The sequence below is a fragment of the Mya arenaria genome, chromosome 14 (assembly GCF_026914265.1).
Source record: "Mya arenaria isolate MELC-2E11 chromosome 14, ASM2691426v1".
In the NCBI taxonomy this organism is placed as follows: Eukaryota; Metazoa; Mollusca; class Bivalvia; order Myida; family Myidae; genus Mya; species Mya arenaria.
Window position 1 is genome coordinate 7,631,019 of NC_069135.1, and position 16,154 is coordinate 7,647,172.

A 16,154-nucleotide genomic window follows, 5' to 3' on the forward strand; every position below is an offset into this window, starting at 1 on the left:
TATTTTTCGTATAGACACTAACCTGGCTTTTCACTTTTCAATAGTTCCAATCGAAGAACAAGCAACTGGCTGCTGTAGAACAATCCAAGACAAAAACTGCAAGCGCAATAAAACGTAACGCTGACAATTTCAGCGTTTCACAAACTTTAGTAGAAAAACATGATTCTAAGGTCAAGAAGGAATAAAGCTACAAACAGCCAACTAACAGAGTTTCACAGGCAATGCGTTTTTCAATATTTACACTGGAAACTATCCTTTTTGCGATACAGTGTCAAATTATGTTAAGTTCTATGCAAACAGAGCACCAGTTTCTCGTTTCTTCTCTTTCATTCAACCTAAATAAAATAATGATTCTTGAACACAAGCACTCCCTTTTCTGTATTAACATCCGGTTCTTGGTCAACGGGGTTTGGGGGCAGATAACTGTGGGCTTGAGCCATCCTGGACCACATCCTGTCCTGTACATCCATGCTTTCGAATGACAGATACACTGTCTATGGTCAAAAGTTTATATTGTCTCTGTAAATGCTTTATATCTAGCATTTTTTCTAACCATGACTTGTGCTTTTTTTCACTATGTTAGCAATGCAGATAATTATTAACAATATGTACAATACGTCCACATGCATGTTGACCCATTTGTGTTGTACAGACGAAAGCAAATAGTGACATTCTAAAATCAGGTAATACTCGTCCGTTAACATTCTTAAAGATGGAAAACGGCATGAGTTTTTGCAACGCTCAGCTTTGCAATCTACTCATACAGTTTTAATTATGCACAAATCGAACTGGCACATAGTCATCGTCTCTATGTGATTACAGGGTGTCCGCAACTGACTGTGCGGTCCCTCGGTGAATTGCATGTAAGTGTAAATCACACAATTAACTTAAGTAAACGTATGTGCTGCCCTTAAATGAACTTATAAAAACAGAAGGTTATAAATCAGTGTATTGTTATTCATTACAAAACGGCGTTATGATACTTATTATTAACTACGTAAGTCGTGAATATCACGAGATTTATTGATTATTCTCCGCCGGAATCTGATGTATTATATTGCCCCATTGCTCCGTCGGAGCTCCACGTGGTTTTGTAATTGCACGGGGTTTCCCGCTATTGTAATCTACGTGTTCCTCGGGTAAACTTATGTAACTTGTTACTATATATATACTGAAGCATAGTTAAACTAGAAAATGATTTCTTTTTCTTTTTTCGGCGTTTGGACTATTAAAGTTGGTTTTATGTTCTATTGGATTTATATTGATACTTACAAAACGTGTTTTAGGAAAACGTGAAACAAAGACTTTTAGAATGGTGATTTCGTTGTGTTACTTTGTAATTATACGAAACAAAATTATCTTTCCAATGTGATCGGTTCATTCAGTATAATATAAAAACAAATATAATTTTCGCCACACGTTAGTTGGTGCTCACCTAATAAGTTCGATGCCAGAAACAAGCGAAACGATACATGCGTACCATGTTAAATGTTTGTGTCTCCCTGAGCAGGAAGACACGACAAATGGAGTCTGTATGCATGCTTGAACCACAGACAACAACAGTGTTACATGTGCCGTATTTGAGCCACAAAGACAAATCACTTTCCATGAACGACGGATTTTCATGCGAAATGCATACGATATCCGGTCTCTATTAATAGCAACACGACCGAACCATTCAAAAATAGGGCTCAAAACACCATGTTTTTCTTGTTTACAAAATTAAGATGCACTTGTTGAGAAAAAGCTTTTGGCAAAATCAAGACGAAGCACCAGCTAGCACTTGCTGCAATTTGTGTCAGTGAAACTACAGGATTTTTTGAGAAAACGAGCGATTTCCGAATATTTTATGACGTAAAAAATGCTTCTTCCCCTTTCCATTTGAAATCGTCCAAATCCTTTGTATATGATCTTTTTATAGAACAACTGGGCGAGAAAGCTTGTTGCTGTTAATTCTATGTCACCTAATGTACTGTGTGTACAGATAGCTCAGTGGTTAAGCGTGCTGGACCAACGAAGAACGTGCAGATTGTTCGGTGTAAGTTCAAATCCGCTGAGAATCATCATTTGCTCGCATACCTTTTTTCTGTCTGATTTAGTTTTGATTAGTTTTTATTGACATTTTACTGCAGTTTGGCCTTAGCCTTACCAAGTTTTAAAAAGACGTCCACACAGCAAGACCTGCCATATGCGTGAGTGCGAAAAGTACAGCAGAAAATATTTAATCTCTGAGGTATTCATTATTTATTTCTCTCTGAGTGTAGGTATTGCACTGAGTTTAACGTGTAAAATAGTATGTGCATCACTCAGATTTAAACAATCTGGAATAGCATTTTCATCATATAGAGAGGACACCCAGTCTGAGACCACAGTTAATTATTGCTTTATTTTTCGTATAGACACTAACCTGGCTTTTCACTTTTCAATAGTTCCAATCGAAGAACAAGCAACTGGCTGCTGTAGAACAATCCAAGACAAAAACTGCAAGCGCAATAAAACGTAACGCTGACAATTTCAGCGTTTCACAAACTTTAGTAGAAAAACATGATTCTAAGGTCAAGAAGGAATAAAGCTACAAACAGCCAACTAACAGAGTTTCACAGGCAATGCGTTTTTCAATATTTACACTGGAAACTATCCTTTTTGCGATACAGTGTCAAATTATGTTAAGTTCTATGCAAACAGAGCACCAGTTTCTCGTTTCTTCTCTTTCATTCAACCTAAATAAAATAATGATTCTTGAACACAAGCACTCCCTTTTCTGTATTAACATCCGGTTCTTGGTCAACTGGGTTTGGGGGCAGATAACTGTGGGCTTGAGCCATCCTGGACCACATCCTGTCCTGTACATCCATGCTTTCGAATGACAGATACACTGTCTATGGTCAAAAGTTTATATTGTCTCTGTAAATGCTTTATATCTAGCATTTTTTCTAACCATGACTTGTGCTTTTTTTCACTATGTTAGCAATGCAGATAATTATTAACAATATGTACAATACGTCCACATGCATGTTGACCCATTTGTGTTGTACAGACGAAAGCAAATAGTGACATTCTAAAATCAGGTAATACTCGTCCGTTAACATTCTTAAAGATGGAAAACGGCATGAGTTTTTGCAACGCTCAGCTTTGCAATCTACTCATACAGTTTTAATTATGCACAAATCGAACTGGCACATAGTCATCGTCTCTATGTGATTACAGGGTGTCCGCAACTGACTGTGCGGTCCCTCGGTGAATTGCATGTAAGTGTAAATCACACAATTAACTTAAGTAAACGTATGTGCTGCCCTTAAATGAACTTATAAAAACAGAAGGTTATAAATCAGTGTATTGTTATTCATTACAAAACGGCGTTATGATACTTATTATTAACTACGTAAGTCGTGAATATCACGAGATTTATTGATTATTCTCCGCCGGAATCTGATGTATTATATTGCCCCATTGCTCCGTCGGAGCTCCACGTGGTTTTGTAATTGCACGGGGTTTCCCGCTATTGTAATCTACGTGTTCCTCGGGTAAACTTATGTAACTTGTTACTATATATATACTGAAGCATAGTTAAACTAGAAAATGATTTCTTTTTCTTTTTTCGGCGTTTGGACTATTAAAGTTGGTTTTATGTTCTATTGGATTTATATTGATACTTACAAAACGTGTTTTAGGAAAACGTGAAACAAAGACTTTTAGAATGGTGATTTCGTTGTGTTACTTTGTAATTATACGAAACAAAATTATCTTTCCAATGTGATCGGTTCATTCAGTATAATATAAAAACAAATATAATTTTCGCCACACGTTAGTTGGTGCTCACCTAATAAGCTTCGATGCCAGAAACAAGCGAAACGATACATGCGTACCATGTTAAATGTTTGTGTCTCCCTGAGCAGGAAGACACGACAAATGGAGTCTGTATGCATGCTTGAACCACAGACAACAACAGTGTTACATGTGCCGTATTTGAGCCACAAAGACAAATCACTTTCCATGAACGACGGATTTTCATGCGAAATGCATACGATATCCGGTCTCTATTAATAGCAACACGACCGAACCATTCAAAAATAGGGCTCAAAACACCATGTTTTTCTTGTTTACAAAATTAAGATGCACTTGTTGAGAAAAAGCTTTTGGCAAAATCAAGACGAAGCACCAGCTAGCACTTGCTGCAATTTGTGTCAGTGAAACTACAGGATTTTTTGAGAAAACGAGCGATTTCCGAATATTTTATGACGTAAAAAATGCTTCTTCCCCTTTCCATTTGAAATCGTCCAAATCCTTTGTATATGATCTTTTTATAGAACAACTGGGCGAGAAAGCTTGTTGCTGTTAATTCTATGTCACCTAATGTACTGTGTGTACAGATAGCTCAGTGGTTAAGCGTGCTGGACCAACGAAGAACGTGCAGATTGTTCGGTGTAAGTTCAAATCCGCTGAGAATCATCATTTGCTCGCATACTTTTTTCTGTCTGATTTAGTTTTGATTAGTTTTTATTGACATTTTACTGCAGTTTGGCCTTAGCCTTACCAAGTTTTAAAAAGACGTCCACACAGCAAGACCTGCCATATGCGTGAGTGCGAAAAGTACAGCAGAAAATATTTAATCTCTGAGGTATTCATTATTTATTTCTCTCTGAGTGTAGGTATTGCACTGAGTTTAACGTGTAAAAATAGTATGTGCATCACTCAGATTTAAACAATCTGGAATAGCATTTTCATCATATAGAGAGGACACCCAGTCTGAGACCACAGTTAATTATTGCTTTATTTTTCGTATAGACACTAACCTGGCTTTTCACTTTTCAATAGTTCCAATCGAAGAACAAGCAACTGGCTGCTGTAGAACAATCCAAGACAAAAACTGCAAGCGCAATAAAACGTAACGCTGACAATTTCAGCGTTTCACAAACTTTAGTAGAAAAACATGATTCTAAGGTCAAGAAGGAATAAGCTACAAACAGCCAACTAACAGAGTTTCACAGGCAATGCGTTTTTCAATATTTACACTGGAAACTATCCTTTTTGCGATACAGTGTCAAATTATGTTAAGTTCTATGCAAACAGAGCACCAGTTTCTCGTTTCTTCTCTTTCATTCAACCTAAATAAAATAATGATTCTTGAACACAAGCACAAAATAACTGATGTCTGCCGACTTGAACAGAAGTGTAACAACGAGAAACAGAAAATGCATGGCCCACTTATTGGGTTAACAACGCACATTGGCCGACTATTTTTGGCTGGTGATGCCAGAACAAGGCGGAATGATGGCATCATTAAGACGGCAAACAGAGGTCCACAACACGCCACTTAGCAAACTAAGCACATGGACCTACTTAAGCAGGCCGTTATTTCTAGAATGAGCTAGGCTACGTGTGAACTCTTGAAACCAACAATTGGGCCGCAAGGCCGCTAATTTGACGCTGCGAGGCCACAAGACCGATATTTAGAAATACATCAAAAAATCGTTTTATCGAAAGAAGGGGTTAAAACAACACGGCAAATACCAAGATGTTATTATAAGAGCATGCAGTTAGCTCCGTTATTAATGGAAACGCAAAAGCATTATCAACAGTCTTCATTTCTAATTGGCTAAACAACGTTAATTATGATGTAACGTTCGCAATGAATACGTCAAAATCATAATTTTCAATTTACTATATAAACAATAATTAGGCAGAGACTACAAGGCCGCTAGGCCACTTACTTCACGTACATAAATGTTTCTTACCTTTTGTACATCAACCGAGACCAAATCTAAATTAAATCATTACTTTATCGTTGCAAAACTAACTGCTCCCAAATGTGATGCGCAGTCACCAACATTCATATTTATAGGGTATCTATGGCGCCATATACAAAAGGTTTTATATTAATGTGAATAAAAAATGGTTAGCATATGTTGGAATCATGCTTGATTCAAACATCTTTGAACTAGACAAAAGGCACCATAAACAGTAATTGGTTGGCATATAGGATACATATTTCATTTGCTATGATTGATTTTTACGACGTTAACGCGATCCAAGAAGGTCCCATTATTGGTACGATTAACAAGTAATCGCTTTTCGAACAGAGCGCTTAAAGGGCGCGGTCGTTAAGACCAATAATATCACAATTGACACAGCTGTAGCTATCGGATTATTATGTTACAAAAGGATTGGCAATATACGAACAGAAATTTAGAAGTGTATTGCGGCTTATGCTAAAAGCATCTCGTCATTTCAATGTATGCATTATACACCATAAAGATAACATTTCATACAAGTAATCATCGCTGTAATAGCTATAAAACTACGTTTTCAAGTACAGTTATTTGACATGGAGAATGTACATCAATTATATAAATGATATTATACAAATATGAATAATATAACATATGATACGTTTAAGAAAGCAAACAATGGATATTCAACCGAAAAAATAAAATTATAATACGGAACAAAAACACATTAATAACAAAGGTAACCTTTTTTATTCTGGCGATTGGAATGATAAAGGTATCGATTACCTAAAATACCATCAATAACAAAAAAATATTCAAAGTTGCCATGACAATAAATGACTCTAAGGACACGCTTAAACACAAAATTCAATTAAGCAAAGTAAAATCAAACACATTGCTATATCCAATCAAACTTAATAAGATTCATCTTTCACACTTAAGATGTACCAATGATGTTACCCATAGGAGTTTTCAATAAAAATACATGAACAGAATTATACCTAATAAAAATTCCTAAACAAATGTGAACTCTCAAATGCAAGTTTATGTCAGTTTTGCGAAGAACACATCGGAACACTGAGGAACATATATTCTGGGAATGTAGAGTTACACAAAATCTGTGGTCTCAATTAAAAAGAGTATTTGATCATAATTCAAACTCGATTAATCTAAATTTAAAAACCATAAGTTTTGGTCTCTTTGAACATTTACAAAATAAAACAATAATGACCTTTTCAATACTGCTGATGAAATTTGTTATATTTAGAATGGAAAACAGAAACTCTATACCAACGTTTATATCCTTTTTGAGCTATGAAAAACTGAGAGAAAAAATAGGGCCCGAAACGGATCAAGCACAAAATATACTTGAAAACATGATACCATGAAAACAAATGGCATCTGCTGAATAACTACATTAATGCATAAATACCTTCTTTCCATCCAAATCTACCCTTTTCCCTCATTATTATCTTATTATTTTTTTCTATAACACCTAGATATATAGGATCTGACACGAGTTGTCATTTAGTACAAGATTTTATTAAACGAGTTCATGAAATTTGTTAGTAAGCGAGCCTCTGGCGAGCTTACTAACAACTTTCATGGACGAGTTTAATAAAAATCTTGTATAAAATGACAACGAGTGTCAGATCTTTTTTATCACATGCTTAAAACGGTGTTTTTATTACCAATTTAGTTCCACCTTCCACTTTCTAAATCCATTGTTTGACAGCCAAAGTACACTGAGTGGAATGTCAACGATGCGCCATATAAATAGTTCCAAATGAAAATGACAAAAACAGCTAGCAGTTATCAAGTTTTAATTCTGATAAAGCGCTGAACAAGTCACAAGTATAAAAATGTGTAGTAAAATATCCAACAACATGAATAACGAACAATTTTAACCATTAAAACACAATTAGTACACAATTTGATGACGTCACACTGAGAGTACATGCTTTACGCGGTTTATGTTACCTACATCGGTCTGTCAAGTTTTACTGTGTGCACGGATTTAAAAGTTATTCGCAGTCGCTTTCTACGATGGCTTTGAAGCGTTTTCTTAGTGAACATGGATTTTCACAACATGCAGATGATTACGACGAAGCCTTACTCTGCACTGCATGGATGTTGATGTTGAAAAAGTTCCATCAAGAATGTTTCAAGAGAACAAGCTGTTCTTACCGTCTTGGGACGTACGTGTGATGAGAAAACCTGTGCTGCGGAATTCGTATTTGTGTTTTGGTAACCGACAGCTGATTAAACTGGCAAGCAAGTTTTATGGCATTGGTCGCATATTGCCTGTTAAGATGGAGATGTTTGAAATGTTCTCGTGTTGTTTGTCACTAATGTGGCTGTATTTGCTGACTGACTGGATATTTCTGTGACTAGTAATCTGCATTATCTGGTTGACGGAACATTGTTATCAGAAAGTTTTCGAACAAGATGCTTTCTGGCACTATGATTCGTTAGCCATTTGTCTCACGGAAGTCCTACCGCTTCATTATTGAGGTAAGTATTTGTTGGCGTTTAAACCATTTTGTTTACAAACAATGCGGAGGGATATCTAGGTCGCGTGTGATTAGTCTAGCCAATAGAAATGTCTGATATGTTATCTTACACATGTGTAAGATAAAAATATTCGTAATGGGTATATTACACGGAAAACAAGGGTAAGCATGTGATAAATTGAAATATTAAATAAACTGCTACCTGCTTTGGTATTAAGCAATATGGACAATTTTGTTTCATGTATTTAGCATGTGATATCACTCAAATACCAATACTTAAAATAAAACTAGTATTATTATTAGGCCTAATATTGTTGTATGTTAATACAAAAAGATAAAGAATCCAGGATGTAAACTATTTGGGTATATCCGAGAGTAAAGATATTCAGAGTAAGTTTGAGTTGTACTTAATAAATTTCCATTACATGAGCGGAAATGCACATGTACATGCAACGATACCGGTTGCATATAAACGGACATTCTAAGTATAAGCATGCGATCTGAACATCTCATTCAAATATATTTAAGACAAACTTATGTCTTTCTCTGGATAACTAAAATAAATGTTTGGAACTTGTTTGTTTTAATTCATAGACGCTTGTCTTTGAAGGTCTGTAATACCACCAAGTGACTGAGCCGGCCTTCTGGCATGGTGTGTTAGGGAGTTTAATTTCGACTTTGTTGTAAAAAACTTAAACGTTTCAATTAGAATACGTGTGTGGAGAAGCGTAATTTCAATTACGAATGTTATTATTAGTAATTGAGTAAATGTTTGGCCATGATTAACCATCATATTTAAATGAGTTTTTGTCCATTCAATGCTAGAAAAAAATACTATAATTCCTGATTATAATATACTTCTGTGCAATCACTATTGCCATTTTTATTTATTTTCTGTTTTTTTTTTACAAATTCTCCAAACGCGTTTGTTTACTTTATCTTAAATGCATAGTAGCTCTATTTCAGATGAAATGAGAAGGACAACTCAAAACTTCGATATATAGTATAATGCATTATATAAGGTATACAATTGTACTGTAGATGTTTGTGTATAAACTAAATAAATTGCGAACAGCAGCAGAACTGATCGTTATTTAAAATGGGGTTCGAAAAAGCATTAACATTTACGGAAAACGTTTCCCTTTCACTCCAAGTATGTTTCACTTAGTCATTGGGTAAACTTTGGCATATATATCAGACAATTACACATCAAGCCCAAATAACCAGCGCCTTAGTTAATATTATCATTTACTCATAGCGCCTAACACTCCCTAATATTGGAAAAAGGTATGTTAATACATAATTAGCCAAACATAGCTAAGAATACTATCATAAGAACGTTACATAGTAGTGTTTATTGACATATCCCTGTTGCTGTTATTTTAACTTTGACCTTTGTTGAGAATAATTCTGCAATGTTTCCAAAATTTCCAAAATCAGACTGGCAAATTTTAGGCTAAATTATCGTTTTGGTTTCGACATGGAGGAAAATTAGGAAACTGTTTGGCAAAATTGGAAGAGTCCTAATTAAATTAAACTGAGTAAAGCCTTAATGACGTTTTTTCATGCTACATACCTCAATAATAAGACGCTATATCATCCTGTTTCAGATAATATTTTTAAGGTATACATTATGTTTTTAAGGTTTAAAATCCAGACCTTATGATTTAACAAAGTTGGAACAATTGCAAACCAGATGTTCTTTTTATTATTTGTATGCATTATGGTTTAAACAAGCTTTTGAAAACACTAAAATTGATAATTAAAAAAAAAATATCAATTGTGTAGGCCCGTTCGAATCCTGAAGTATTGCCATATTTGGTAGAAGCATAATAGCTGAGGATTGATGCTAAATATATATATTCACGAGGTCATGTCTTCTATAATACGCTGTCTAAATGGGTCAATATATATATAAACACTTTTATTGGCTAATTCGGACTAACTCGACATTTAATATATTTATTACCAATAGTACGTCCAACATCATTATCCCGTTCTCCTTTCCAAATCAACCAAGCGCATGGCTTGGACACAGTTTAACGAAATATTTTACGTATATGAGGCATATAATTGAAGAGATAACATTTGAGAAATGTTCGATTGCAATTAACTTCATTTTGTAAACACAAAACATTAATATTTCACCGGTGGCCACGCCACTCCTGAAATTTAGCTTTGGTGCGTAATAGTCGAAAACTATCTGACACAGACAAACGTTTTCTTTCATGTATTTTCAATTAAGTCTATCTATGTTACTAATGATTACATGATATTCCATTGTAGAATTTAATGTAGGCATACGGGCGTGTTTAGTACCGTACCTCTTAAACATTTTCAAGGAAATAGTTCAATTTAAACGAGTCTTAAGAACTAAATTAAATACGTAAAAAACATATTTGTGATATTAAAATGAATCTTGATACTTGAGTACTTGAAAGTAGTTTATCAGTTTACATGATGTGTTTATTTATGGAAGTCTGGACACATAATACAAGTTTGTTAGCCACGACATCCCTGATGTTTTGCTTACAGTTAAAAGGCCATTACTTCAAAATTGATTGTCTCTCTGTGTTGTTTTGTAGCATTTTGTTTCTCTCGTTTAGAATTGAAATATATCAACTTAAAGAACTACTCTTCAGATCAATTGAAGTCACTTCACTTTAACAAAACAGACTACCTCACTTTTGAAACAGTGAAATATGACAAAATAATTATCTGAATTTTGATAAAAATGATACTGGATTAGGCGATCCCATTTTTCAAGTATGAAGCCGAATGCTTGAACATTTCCTTTCGATCAAATTCTAAAGCGAAAAAAATTATACAAACATGCATTCGATGTTATATAATATAGTTATTACGTTTTCAAACTTTCTGCATTTGTAATACGAATTCCCCAGAAATTCCGCAAATCAAATAACTTAAAAAAAAACAACACTAAAATGCCCCACCACATGTCAGATCGTATGACGATGATATGTCAACAAAGAATCTTGGTCTCCATCCCATCGAAGACTTTTATACTATTATAGAGCGGCATTTTTGTATTCAGCGTTCACATTGAAAACGATGTGAACAAAACGCAAATTCGTATTTCTTTACATTTTGTACACTGTTTATACATTTCGACATCGAAAATACAAGGTATTTGTTTATTCAGAACATAATGGTGTTCTAGTTGATACGAGTTCACTGTTTTAAACTTAATTGTAAAATTAAAGACATGGGAAGAGTCACTGTCGGTAATTCGTTCTGAGCAAATTCGGATAGACTTGCGGATGTTTCAAGCAAGGATATGGAAATGATGGAAACCGAATTGGAAGCACAATGTTGTTTGCTTTTTCCGACTTCGCTAGCTCTCAAAAACTATATTTAATTTGAGAGTAAGTTAGCTCATCGTCGTGAAGCTTGAATGTGACCGGAACACAACTGAAGTGAAGGTAAACTTTAAAAATTATACTGTACCGCAAACTTACAAAAAAGGACAGTTGGGCTGCCTTGAAACTCAATAAAGTAACGCATAATATTTAAATGTATAAATGTTTAACGTACATTTAGGGAATAATTCATTTAACTATGTTTCAATTTTTATTTTACTTGTGCGAGCACACAATGACTTGTGGAGATTTAGCAAAAGCTAAAGTATGTCAAAATATTTTTAACATGAGCTGTTATTAGATGAAAGATGTGAAGCAAATTTTCTTTCAATGTTTTAAATATATAAAACAGAGATAAAATACGAGACAAAATAATAGAGCTATTTTTGTGTATTACATGGTTGTAAAGCAGTTAAAAAGGGGCGGTACTTCGCTGTTCCATTCATTGATTTTGTAACGAGTACTTCCCCTTCATATGTCAAAATGAAACCCTTTTCAATGATTTTGAGAAGAAAAAACTGTATTACAGTAAGTGTGCAAAAAATCGTTTAAATATAAGGATTGATAATCATTTCTGGGGCATTCATGCTAATTCAAGATCGCATGAATGCCCCCAAAATGATTTTATGTCCTTAATTAATAGTCTCTTCATCAGCCGTTAACGTGGTTATGTTCGGAGTGTGAACATTTATGCTGAATACACTAGCGTATTTAAAGAGGCGGAGGCGATCTAAGATCGTCCAAGTTTTCATTTTATTTTAATATGGGAGACAAAAAAGAAAGATATTACGCTAAAAATGCACCATTTCCGACTACAAACTGTATAAAAAAATGAGGGGGTAACCTCATTCCCCATTCAAATAGTTTATGTCATATACTTTCGGTTCTTAAGTAGCGGCGTGTCAAAAGATTGTGACCCTAATTTACGCCCCATCTAACGTCAATTGCTGGATCCACCTGTCGGATACATTGTTCATGTTACTGAACAGAAACTGACAATCAGTTAAACCATCCTGTTGCACTGGTGCTCCACTTAAAAGAGTTTCTTCTGTTTGTTGATACAACAGTTAACAAATGGGCAACAAATTGTAACATATATCGTGTTCTGGTTGTTCTTGTTCGCGATCTTACTTGTTTCAGTATTTACTCCATATTCAAAACCATGGAGACCATGTCCACTAGTTCTATGGTGTCGTCTGTAAGGTACCATTTACTTGGTGTAAGTTCAGGTTTTACCTTGTTGTTTGAATACTATATATATATATATATATATATATATATATATTCCTGTTGCAAACCGGGAGTGTTTGCACAATCGTAGGTCCCGTGAAGGGTGTTTCTAAGCTAAACAAATGATGCACTTTGTCCAAGATATATTTGTCTTTGCAGAACAATGTCAAGAAACAGTGTAATTTCAATAGCGGAGGGAGGGTCAGCTGGTCTAATAAGTTAAAGGTCCCCACAATGCTGTATTCAGAATCATTTTCCGAGCTTTCGGCATTGTTTAAAAGTAGAAATTGATTTCCAATTATTGCAAAATATATTGCATATTGCAAAAATGTTCATAGTAATTTGGATGCTTGAGCTGACAGTAGCTTACAGTAAACTGCAAATGGATTATTCAAAATCAGGTATATGTTTGTGTCATTCGGAATTATCTAAATCATAAATCAGGATTGTGATCGTTACTCTCTTTTTCTATAATCCAAGGTGACGCTCTCTGACACTACGTTTTTCACCTATCCCGTTTGAATTAATATTACGCTGTATATGCTATTTATCTGTTCTCTTATTATAAATAAATAGGTGAAAATCATTAATTGATGTGTGAATTAATTTTATGTATAAAAAGCTATAAGCTATTGAAAATCCCTTTAAGTGTTTTGATTTTTTTCATACATTTTTGGATGAGAAAGACTTAAAACCTTTCAATATAAAACTTATGAGTAATGTATGTATATGGACATTTGATATGTTGCTAGTACAATGCTGGAACCGGCCTAATAAACACATGGTGTAATGAATAATATAACAATATTTGTTCATTATATAAAACGATATTTTAAAGGATCTCCATGATTGTGGTTCAATCACAGTGGGATCTACTAGGTTGAAAAGCTGCACGCTCTCCACGCTAATTTTGAACATGCACAAAGTGAAGCGAGGCAAATTCTTATTAAGAACGTATTGCTAATTCAAATTCAAGTAGCGTGGTAGCATCGTGGTTTTTATAACGCAGTACCTTTAGCAAGTATTTACAGCCGTTTTCATTATTTTTATGCCCCGACCTGCTCCATTTATCGTGTCCGAACTGTAACTTTCTCTTGTATGGACATATTTTAAGATAACTTGCAGCGTGTGTTGGACGTATCAAGACTACGTGTCGCATACACGGCTCGTGTTCTTACCTCCAAGGTCAAGGTCACACGTTGTTTTCCTTTACAACAGAATGCTGCATATCAAGACAGAGCATAGTTGGTCGTGTCCGGGCTGTAACATTCTCTTCTAAGGACATACTTTAAAATAACTTGCCACATGTGTGCGACATATCAAGACGACGTTTCACGTGCACGACCCGTGCCCCTTCCTCTAAGGTCAAGGCCACACTTTGTGTTTGTTTACTTAAGATTGCTGTATTTACAGACATAGAGTATAGATGGTCGTGTCCGGGCATTAACTTTCTCATATTTAGAAACTGTCCTGCTTGATCAAATAAACCAGACATAGATAAAAGAAAGTCAGCCGGCAGTTGTCAAAAAATGTGATTGCTCGTCCAATACAGTAAATATTGTAATGATCCTGTCATTATACAGGTTGCTCACCAGGACATTTACTTTACATCCTTCTATCATGGAACTAATATACAGTACTGAGATATATTCAAATACTATGATATGTTTTATAAATTGTTACACTTGCCTTAGGTCATGTCTGTTTTAATTCCATCCAATAATTTTATTTCTATTGCTTTGTTCATTCAAGGAGGGTGGGGGGGGGGGTATCCACCTACCTTATACATACATGTTGAATGTATTTGAACTGATAAGTATAACTGTTGCACCATATTCTTAATAAGATAAACATTATTTATTCATAGTTGTCCTATAATAATCATTTATATTTTGAGCCACTTCGTTACTGCTTTATTTTATGTCTTGAAGATGTATTTTTAATATTGTAAACAAACTGTCATGGCTGCCGGTCAGCTGTCAACCGTCTCCGTGGCCTATCGGTGCTTTACACCGAGCACGTTACAGAACCAAGAGGTCTCTTCGCAAAGAAGTAGGTATCTCTTGTATCTCACACTGTTTCTTCAAGTCTTCCAATGTCTGGATTTGCTGTCACTTCTATCTCATGTCACTTATGGCATTTAAACACAATTTAAGTCGCGATGGCGTCACGGAGGGGTCAAGCCATATTGCAGCCAATGGGCGCGGGCAGACCTTGATAAACTCAAATAAACAAAAACAAAACAGGATCAACAGCTTGACTTTTGACATAGGATAGCTCGATTGTGTTAGGTTACACCCGCATATCTGAGCTTGACTTTTGACATCGGATAGCTCGATTGTGTTAGGTTACACCCGTATATCTGAGCTTGACTTTTGATGTCGGAATGCTCGATTGTGTTAGGTTACACCCGTATCTCTGAGCTTGACTTTTGATGTCGGATAGCTCGATTGTGTTAGGTTACACCCGTATCTCTGAGCTTGACTTTTGACGTCGGATAGCTCGATTGTGTTAGGTTACACCCGTATATCTGAGCTTGACTTTTGATGTCGGAATGCTCGATTGTGTTAGGTTACACCCGTATCTCTGAGCTTGACTTTTGATGTCGGATAGCTCGATTGTGTTAGGTTACACCCGTATCTCTGAGCTTGACTTTTGACGTCGGATAGCTCGATTGTGTTAGGTTACACCCGTATCTCTGAGCTTGACTTTTGACGTCGGATAGCTCGATTGTGTTAGGTTACACCCGTATTTCTGAGCTTGACTTTTGACGTCGGATAGCTCGATTGTGTTAGGTTACACCCGTATCTCTGAGTTTGACTTTTGACATCGGATAGCTTGATTGGGTTGAGAGCACCCGTAAATCTGATAGATCTAGTAGCTTGACCTTACATTAATATCAACTTGTTTTAACAATAGATATAGTTAATTGTTACAAAAAAAACGTGAAAACGTGAGAACCCATGCAACTTTAACTATACATGTGTTTGATGTTCATGATTCGAAGATACAAGAATACACTAAAAACTGTTCATCGTTTAACTCGGTGTCCGTTGTGTTTCCACACCTCCCTGGCTTTTAAGAAAGTTTTGCATTGACTTCGTCAATTGCTATTATTTTCCATTTCTAAGAGATATTTGAATCACACTTGATGAATTTCGGGGGCATTCGTCTCTTACAGTGACAGTTGTCACAAGGCAAGGGGTATGGCGCCAACCAAATATGGAAACCAAATAAATCTATCTGCCAGGCATTTTTAACTACGGTGCTCCAAGAGCCACTGTTCTGATGACATCTGCAGC